The following is a 10,405-nucleotide window of genomic DNA, read 5'->3' on the forward strand; positions in this document are numbered from 1 at the left end:
TTATTATATTTAGCTAGGGCTACCGGTTGTTTTGTTCTGAATAAGAGTCTCGTCATATATTCCCCATCTGCACAAAGCTACTAGGCTACTTTTGCCTTCTTGCAATGCAAGACTTCAACCACTAGAAACTGTGAGCACGCATGGTCTAAAGGTTGCAGGAGGATTAGCACATTGTCATGTCAAATTCAGTTTTAATAAATGACAACATTTGCGGACACACCTACACCTCTCTGGAAATCGCCAGTAAGAACTGAATTGAATCATATTGAATGGATTGGAATTGATTTGATTGGACTCTGTTGAATTGAATTGAATGGATTGGACTCAGTTTAATTGAACTGGATTGAACTGAATAAAATAAAGAAATGAGTCATGTTATTGTTCTCTGCTGCCAATGACTGGAACGAATTGCAAAAATCTCTGAAGCTGGAGACTCTTATCTCCCTCAATAACTTTAAGCATCAGTTGTCAGAGCACCTTACCGATCACTGCACCTGTACACAGCCCATCTGAAATTAGCCCACCCAACTACCTCATCCCTATATTGTTATTTATTTTGCTCTTTTGCACCCCCAGTATCTCTATTTGCACATAATCTCTTGCACATCTAGCATTCCAGTGTTAATACTATTGTAATTATTTTGCACTATAGCCTATTTATTGCCTTACCTCCATAACTTGCTACATTTGCACACACTGTATATATATTTTCTGTTGTATTTTTGACTTTATGTTTTTTACCCCATATGTAACTCTGTGTTGTTGTTTTTATCGCACTGCTTTGCTTTATCTTGGCCAGGTCGCAGTTGTAAATGAGAACCTGTTCTCAACTGGCTTACCTGGTTAAATAAAGGTGAAATAAAAAATAAAATTCGAAAAATTCACTAAATGAAGAAAAAATATGTATATTGACACCACTGCGATTAAATGTTTAAAAACAAATATACACTGCTCAAAAAAATAAAGGGAACACTAAAATAACACATCCTAGATCTGAATGAATGAAATAATCTTATTAAATACTTTTTTCTTTACATACAGTGGGGGGAAGTATTTAGTCAGCTACCAATTGTGCAAGTTCTCCCACTTAAAAAGATGAGAGAGGCCTGTAATTTTCATCATAGGTACACGTCAACTATGACAGACAAAATGAGAATTTTTTTTCCAGAAAATCACATTGTAGGATTTTTAATGAATTTATTTGCAAATTATGGTGGAAAATAAGTATTTGGTCAATAACAAAAGTTTCTCAATACTTTGTTATAAACCCTTTGTTGGCAATGACACAGGTCAAACGTTTTCTGTAAGTCTTCACAAGGTTTTCACACACTGTTGCTGGTATTTTGGCCCATTCCTCCATGCAGATCTCCTCTAGAGCAGTGATGTTTTGGGGCTGTCGCTGGGCAACACGGACTTTCAACTCCCCTCCAAAGATTTTCTATGGGGTTGAGATCTGGAGACTGGCTAGGCCACTCCAGGACCTTGAAATGCTTCTTATGAAGCCACTCCTTCGTTGCCCGGGCGGTGTGTTTGGGATCATTGTCATGCTGAAAGACCCAGCCACGTTTCATCTTCAATGCCCTTGCTGATAGAAGGAGGTTTTCACTCAAAATCTGACGATACATGGCCACATTCATTCTTTCCTTTACACGGATCAGTCGTCCTGGTCCCTTTGCAGAAAAAACAGCCCCAAAGCATGATGTTTCCACCCCATGCTTCACAGTAGGTATGGTGTTTTTTGTATGCAACTCAGCATTCTTTGTCCTCCAAACACGACTGAGTTGAGTTTTTACCAAAATGTTCTATTTTGGTTTCATCTGACCATATGACATTCTCCCAATCCTCTTCTGGATCATCCAAATGCACTCTAGCAAACTTCAGACGGGCCTGGACATGTACTGGCTTAAGCAGGGGGACACGTCTGGCACTGCAGGATTTGAGTCCCTGGCGGCGTAGTGTGTTACTGATGGTAGGCTTTGTTACTTTGGTCCCAGCTCTCTGCAGGTCATTCACTAGGTCCCCCCGTGTGGTTCTGGGATTTTTGCTCACCGTTCTTGTGATCATTTTGACCCCACGGGTGAGATCTTGCGTGGAGCCCCAGATCGAGGGAGATTATCAGTGGTCTTGTATGTCTTCCATTTCCTAATAATTGCTCCCACAGTTGATTTCTTCAAACCAAGCTGCTTACCTATTGCAGATTCAGTCTTCCCAGCCTGGTGCAGGTCTACAATTTTGTTTCTGGTGTCCTTTGACACCTCTCCCTCCCTCCCTCCACCTCTCCCTCCCTCTCTCCCTCCCTCCACCCCTCCCTCCCTCCCTCCACCCCCTCCCTCCCTCCCTCCCTCCACCCCTCCCTCCCTCCCTCCACCCCTCCCTCCCTTCCCTCCCTCCTCCTCCACCCACCTCTCCCTCCCTCCCTCCACCTCTCCCTCCCTCCCTCTCTCCCTCCCTCCACCTCTCCCTCCCTCTCTCCCTCCCTCCTCTCTCCTCCCTCCACCCCTCCTCCCTCCCCCCCCCTCCACCCCTCCCTCCCTCCCTCCCTCCACCCTCCCACCTCCTCTCCACCTCTCCCTCCCTCCTCCCTCCTCCCCCACCTCTCCCTCCTCCCTCCCTCCCTCCCCCACCTCTCCCTCCCTCCTCTCTCTCCACCTCTCCCCACCTCCCTCCCTCCTCCACCTCTCCCTCTCCCTCCCTCCACCTCTCCCTCCCTCTCCACTATTCCAATTTATGAAATTACGTCTTTCTTATGCACGCCTTTCCTACGCACTGCTCATCGTTTCTATTCACACTTTACCTTATTAAGTTGCATAACGGGTTTTGCAGGCGCGGTTCCCTTGCGTGCGCTGAATAAATGTAATTCAACCGCTGAAAACACTCCCACTTGCTTGCCTTTTCAGTACATTTATCTTAAGCCATTAAGGACGGAGTACTATTAATTAGATTTTTGTCGACAGACTAGAATACATCGAGAGAACGGGTTCAGAATATAAAAAATACTCGGATTTTGTAGATTATTTAGGCACATTTTAGGGTTAGGAAAGTATGTATGAATCATAAAAAAACTGGTTCGGAGAACCTTTACACACGATGCAAAAATGATGCAAAATCTAAGCTTCAAATGGAAGAAAACGAACACTAAAGTGACAGTTATAAATGTATGTGGGTTTTTACTGACGGTTGCTGTCGATAGTGGTTTATATTTAACATGAAACAACGTGTAAAATAAACGGAGAAAAGCCTGGGCATAGCCTATAATTAAAACATTCCGAAGCTCATACATCAACTCGGCAGGTTCAGCCCTACAGAAGCCTAAAGCTTGGGTGTCCAAATTGCATCCACGCCTATTATGAGGTCACACCAGTAGAGGTGCGTGAGTAAAATCACTGTTAATTCATATGCCTTGTGACCGTGAAATAGACTGTAGGCCTAAAGGCCGAGACAATAAGAAGACACAGTGGCAGAATAAATTCAACCACACCTTTGTTTTATCACAAAACCGGAGAGCAACTTCTGTCCAGTTAAGTCCACAATGCATATTCTATGTAACAGACATGACCTACATCATGGTCAAGCAAGTTAATGTTTCCGACCACTAAACAACGATTGATTTAGAACCACAGAGAGTTACCGCAAGTTGTAAATGTAGTGTAGTCACTGCTGTTAAGGTGTGTGTGTGTGTGTGTGTGTGTGTGTGTGTGTGTGTGTGTGTGTGTGTCTCTGTGTGTGTGTGTGTGTGTGTGTGTGTGTGTGTGTTTGTGTGTGTCTGTGTGTGTGTGTTAGAGAGAGAGACAGATCCTATGTCAATAAGCTCTAAGGTCCTATGTTACTACACAGTGTATAGAGTACGTACTCTCAAATGACACCCTTTTCCCTATATAGTGCACTACTTTTGATATTGCACTATGCTCAATCACCACCTCTCCCTACCTCCCTCCCTCCACCCCTCCATCCCCCCCACCTCTTCCTCTCTCCCCCCACCTCTCCCACACTCCTCCCTCCCCCCACCTCTCCCTCCCTCCACCTCTCCCTCCTTCCACCTCTCCCTCTCGCCACCTCTCCCTCCACCTCTCACTCCCTCCCTCTCTATCTCTCTCCCCCCACCCCCTCCCTCCTCCACCTCTCCCTCCTCCACCTCTCCCTCCCTCCACCTCTCCCTCTCGCCACCTCTCCCTCCACCTCTCACTCCCTCCCTCTCTATCTCCCTCCCTCCACCTCGCCACCTCTCCCTCTACCTCTCCCCTCCCTCCACCTCATGTCCCAACATAGGAAGTATAAGGAAGTAGAGGAAGAAATGGACTTTACAGGGAGAAGACAAAAACATCAGAGGTCTGTAGCTTTCTTTTACAATTTAATGTAGAAAAGTGTTCTGGAGAAGTTAGGCTATCATAGAGAGACAGATGATTTAAGGGTAAGACGTCTGCAGAATTATAAAGTTAATACAATACTGATTTCAACTTTCAAGAATGATGAGTTTAGTCTTATTTATAAATCAAATCAAATTGTATTGGTCACATGCGCCGAATACAACAGGTGCAGACATTACAGTGAAATGCTTCCTTACAGCCCTTAACCAACAGTGCATTTATTTTTAACAAAAAAAAGTAAAAATAAAACAACAACAAAAAAAGTGTTGAGAAAAAAAGAGCAGAAGTAAAATAAAATAACAGTAGGGAGGCTATATATACAGGGGGGGTACCGGTGCAGAGTCAAATTGCGGGGGCACCGGCTGAGTTGAGATAGTTTAAGTAATATGTACATGTGGGTAGAGTTAAAGTGACTATGCATAAATAATTAACAGAGTAGCAGCAGCGTAAAAGGATGGGGTGGGGGGCAGTGCAAATAGTCCGGGTAGCCATGATTAGCTGTTCAGGAGTCTTATGGCTTGGGGGTAGAAGCTGTTGAGAAGTCTTTTGGACCTAGACTTGGCACTCCGGTACCGCTTGCCGTGCGGTAGCAGGGAGAACAGTCTATGACTAGGGTGGCTGGAGTCTTTGACAATTGTATATTGGTGTTGATTCATATTAATTAGCCTAATCAATATGATCCAATGTGATGTGATGTTATAGGCTACAGGGCTATGAGGTAGGGTATTATTGGTAAAGGCGACTGACAGCACATTATCGTGATTATTATCCGCGTGATGAAACAACGTTAGAAGACGTGCATCGGAATTATGTAAAGATGTCACAAAATAAAGAAAATAGTCTGTTTCGACAAGTCAGTCAAGTAAAAATGACGTGCAACAATAGCATAGAAACTAAATAAATGTTGGGATAAATCAAAGTTCAAGTTGAAAATGCTTTCTGGCGACATGGATCAGAAAGGTGGTGGTCCGTTTTGCTCACTGCTGTGCGCTCGATATAACTTGGCCGGCGCACCGTTGCGTAATGTTACCCACTGGTTCAATCGTTGTCGGCACACCTTTCATCTGAATACATGCCCCGGTGCAACGGACGAGATAAACTGATCGTACCTCATGTGAACTCGAGCAGTGCATGGGTGTATTCACTAAGGGCACTATTCCAATTTATGAAAATACGCCTTTCTTATGCACGTGAGGTGTTGTAAATGTAGTGTAGTCAGTCTGTTAAGGTGAGGTGTTGTAAATGTAGTGTAGTCAGTCTGTTAAGGTGAGGTGTTGTAAATGTAGTGTAGTCAGTCTGTTAAGGTGAGGTGTTGTACATGTAGTGTAGTCACCTCTGTTAAGGTGAGGTGTTGTAAATGTAGTGTAGTCAGTCTGTTAAGGTGAGGTGTTGTAAATGTAGTGTAGTAGTCTGTTAAGGTGAGGTGTTGTAAATGTAGTGTAGTCGTCTGTTGGGGTAGTCAGTCTGTTAAGGTGAGGTGTTGTAAATGTAGTGACGTCACCTCTGTTAAGGTGAGGTGTTGTAAATGTAGTGTAGTCACCTCTGTTAAGGTGAGGTGTTGTAAATGTAGTGACGTCACCTCTTAAGGTGAGGCGTTGTAAATGTCCCAACACAGGAAGTCCATGTATAAGGAAGTAGAGGAAGAAATGGACGTTATGGGTAGAAGACAAAAACATCGGAGGTTTGTAGCTTTCTTTTACAATTTAATGTAGAAAAGTGTTCTGGAGAAGTTAGGCTATCATAGAGAGACAGATGATTTAGGGGTAAGACATCTACAGAAATGTAAAGTTAATACAATACTGATTTCAACTTTCAAGAATGATAATTTTACTGTACATTGGTGTTGATTCATATTGCTTAGCCTAATCAATATGATCCAATGTGATGTGATGTTATAGGCTACAGGGCTATGAGGTAGGGTATTAATGGTAAAGGCGATTGACATCACATTATCGTGATTATTATCCGCATGTCGAAACTGCGTTAGAAAGACGTGCATCGGAATTATGTAAAGCTGTCACTAAAGAAAATAGTCTGTTTCGACAAGTCAGTCAAGTAAAAATGACGCGCAACAATAGACATAGAAACTATTTAAATGTTGGGATAAATCAAAGTTCAAGTTGAAAATGCTTTCTGGCGACACCGATCAGAAAGAATGTGGTCCGTTCTGCTCAGTGCTGTACGCTTCATATAACTTGGCCAGCGCACTGTTGCGTAATGTTCCGTATCGTTGTCGGCACACCTGAATACAAGCCCGGGTGCAACGGACGAGATAAACTGTTGGCACCTCATGTGAAGTCAAGCAGTGCATGGGTGTATTCACTAAGGGCACTATTCCAACTTATGAAATTACGCCTTTCCTACGCACTGCTCATAGTTTCTATTCAGACTTGACCTTATTAAGTTGCACAACGGGTTTTGCAGGTGTGGTTCGCTTGGGACCGCTGAATAAATGTATTTCAACCGCTGAAAACACTCCCACTTGCTTGGTAGATTTAAAAATACTCAGATTTTGTATATTATTTAGGCACATTTTAGGGTTAGGAAAGTATGTATGAATCATAAAAAAACTGGTTTGGAGAACCTTTACACACTAAATATATTGATTAATAAAAAATACAGTGGTTTGATTCATCCTGAAAGTTGTCATATTCAAGTTCAATCCATGAAATATTGGAAGGTGGAAAAAAAGTGTACAATAGGGGTTGAATAGGGGGGTCCTATACATTTACCCTAATTCTCACTAATCATGGAACTGTATGAAACCGGTTCAGTCGTCGTGAACCGTGTACCAGGCTACAGGTTTAACCTGCTACGTGTGGTCTGAGTTCCATAATGATTCAAACAGGCTACATGTCCTAAATTCTTGCACAACGTTAGCCTAATGCTAACGACCCTCAGGAACAACTGACGTGACAGAGGAAAGAAAGGGAAATAGAATGGAATGATGCAAAATGTAAGCTACAAATTGAAGAAAACGAACACTAAAGTGACAGTTATAAATGTATGTGGGTTTTACTGACGGTTGCTCTCGATAGTGGCTGATATTTAACATGATACAAATGGTGAAATAAACGGAGAAAAGCCCGGGCATAGCCTATAATTAAAACATTCCGAAGCTCATACATCAACTCGGCAGGTTCAGTCCTACAGAAGCCTAAAGCTTGGGGGTCCAAATTGCATCCACGCCTATTATGAGGTCACACCAGTAGAGGTGCGTGAGTAAAATCACTGGGGAAGACAGAAAAATACAATACAATCTATGTGTTGTAATATTTGTTTTGCTCTATAACCTGTTAATTCATATGCCTTGTGACCCTGATATAGGCTTTAGGCCTAAAGGTCGAGACAATAAGAAGACACAGTGGGAGAATAAATTCAACCACACGTTTGTTTTATCACAAAACCAGAGAGCAACTTCTGTCCGGTTAAGTCCACAATGCATATTCTATGTAACAGACAGTTACATGACCTACATCATGGTCAAGCAAGTTAATGTTTCCGACATTATTCGGACCACTAAACAACTATTGATTTAGAACCACAGAGAGTTACCGCAAGTTGTAAATGCAGTGTAGTCACCTCTGTTAAGGTGTGTGTGTGTGTGTGTGTGTGTGTGTGTGTGTGTGTGTGTGTGTGTGTGTGTGTGTCTGTTAGAGAGAGAGGCAGATCCTATGTCAATAAGCTCTAAGGTCCTATGTTACTACACAGTGTATAGAGTACGTACTCTCAAATGACACCCTTTTCCTTATATAGGGCACTACTTTTGATATTGCATTATGCTCAATCTCCACCTCTCCCTACCTCCCTCTCTCCCTCCACCTCTCCCTCTCTCCCCCACCTCTCCCTCTCTCCTCCCTCCCTCCCTCCCTCCACCTCTCCCCTCCCTCCACCTCATGTCCCAACATAGGTAGTATCAGGAAGTAGAGGAAGAAATGGACCTTACAGGTAGAAGACAAAAACATCAGAGGTCTGTAGCTTTCTTTTACAATTTAATGTAGAAAAGTGTTCTGGAGAAGTGAGGCTATCATAGAGAGACAGATGATTTAGGGGTAAGACATCTACAGAAATGTAAAGTTAATACAATACTGATTTCAACTTTCAAAAATGCTAATTTTACTGTACATTGGTGTTGATTCATATTGCTTAGCCTAATCAATATGATCCAATGTGATGTGATGTTATAGGCTACAGGGCTATGAGGTAGGGTATTAATGGTAAAGGCGATTGACATCACATTATCGTGATTATTATCCGCATGTCGAAACTGCGTTAGAAAGACGTGCATCGGAATTATGTAAAGCTGTCACTAAAGAAAATAGTCTGTTTCGACAAGTCAGTCAAGTAAAAATGACGCGCAACAATAGACATAGAAACTATTTAAATGTTGGGATAAATCAAAGTTCAAGTTGAAAATGCTTTCTGGCGACACCGATCAGAAAGGCTGTGATCCGTTTTGCTCAGTGCTGTACGCTTCATATAACTTGGCCAGCGCACTGTTGCGTAATGTTCCGCATCGTTTTCGGCACACCTGAATACAAGCCCGGGTGCAACGGACGAGATAAACTGTTGGCACCTCATGTGAAGTCAAGCAGTGCATGTGTGTATTCACTAAGGGCACTATTCCAATTTATGAAATTTCGCCTTTCCTACGCACTGCTCATAGTTTCTATTCAGACTTTACCTTATTAAGTTGCATAACGGGTTTTGCAGGCGTGGTTCCCTTGCGTGCGCTGACTAAATGTAATTCAACTGCTGAAAACACTCCCACTTGCTGGCCAACAGATTTTCTGGTGGAGTTTCATTCAATAGCGTTTTCAGTACATTTATCTTAAGCCATGCCTTTAAATACGGTGTACCTTTAATTGGATATTTGTCGCCAGACTAGAATACATCGAGAGGACGGGTTCAGAATATAGGGATGAATGAAAGAATACCATCTATGTATCTTCATCTTCGTTTCAGCACCAACTGGTAGATTTAAAAATACTCCGATTTTGTAGATTATTTAGGCACATTTTAGGGTTAGGAAAGTATGTATGAATCATAAAAAAACTGGTTTGGAGAACCTTTACACACTAAATATATTGATGAATAAAAAATACAGTGGTTTGATTCATCCTGAAAGTTGTCACATTCAAGTTCAATCCATGAAATATTGGAAGATGGGAAAAAAGTGTACAATAGGGGTTGAATAGGGGGGTCCTATACATTTACCCTAATTCTCACTAATCATGGAACTGTATGAAACCGGTTCAGTCGTCGTGAACCGTGAACCAGGCTACAGGTTTAACCTGCTACGTGTGGTCTGAGTTCCATAATGATTCAAACAGGCTACATGTCCTAAATTCTTGCACAACGTTAGCCTAATGCTAACGACCCTCAGGAACAACTGACGTGACAGAGGAAAGAAAGGGAAACAGAATGGAATGATGCTAAATGGAAGCTACAAATGGAAGAAAACGAACACTAAAGTGACAGTTATAAATGTATGTGGGTTTTACTGACGGTGGTTCTCTATGTGTTGTAATAATGTTTTCAAGTTGAATTCAAGTTGTTTCTGTCAATGACGTATGCTCTCAATGTGATCTGATAGGAGTGACGCCAAAATCCAAGCTGGTTTACCTTGACACCTTTTATTGGAGCATCAGAACCAATCACAGTTGAGCTCGCTCAGTTTAGCTTCATGGCGTCAGCTAATGGGGATCCAAGTCAAATCAAATCAAATTAATAACATATTGGACTGTGCATGTTTAAATGCAGTATGAAGTCTCTGTTTGAACTTTGACCACAGACAGTAAAAGTGTTGTCATTGTTAATGGTTCTTCAACAATGTTCAGAAATATTGACTGTTCTGTTATTTCTAATTGTAGCTGATTGAGCTGTGACTTACATCTAAAATGAGTCTCTGGGGAGAGAGAGGAGGAGACCACTGCCTCTAAAATTAGTCTCTCTGGGGGGAGAGAGGAGGAGACCACTGCCTCTAAAATGAGTCTCTCTGGGGAGAGAGAGGAGGAGACCACTGCCTCTAAAATGAGTCT

The 10,405-nt window shown here is 42.4% G+C and overlaps 1 long non-coding RNA gene across 1 annotated transcript; it reads left to right on the forward strand.

Annotated features, from left to right (window-relative positions):
- Positions 1 to 5,987: 5,987 nt before the first annotated feature.
- LOC121562570 lies at positions 5,988 to 10,297 on the forward strand. The gene is made up of 3 exons (XR_006659113.1): positions 5,988 to 6,045; positions 8,275 to 8,334; positions 10,238 to 10,297. It is a non-coding gene; the product is annotated as an uncharacterized LOC121562570 (long non-coding RNA).
- Positions 10,298 to 10,405: the final 108 nt, after the last annotated feature.

Source organism: Coregonus clupeaformis, unplaced genomic scaffold (assembly GCF_020615455.1).
Source record: "Coregonus clupeaformis isolate EN_2021a unplaced genomic scaffold, ASM2061545v1 scaf0801, whole genome shotgun sequence".
Classification (NCBI taxonomy): domain Eukaryota; kingdom Metazoa; phylum Chordata; class Actinopteri; order Salmoniformes; family Salmonidae; genus Coregonus; species Coregonus clupeaformis.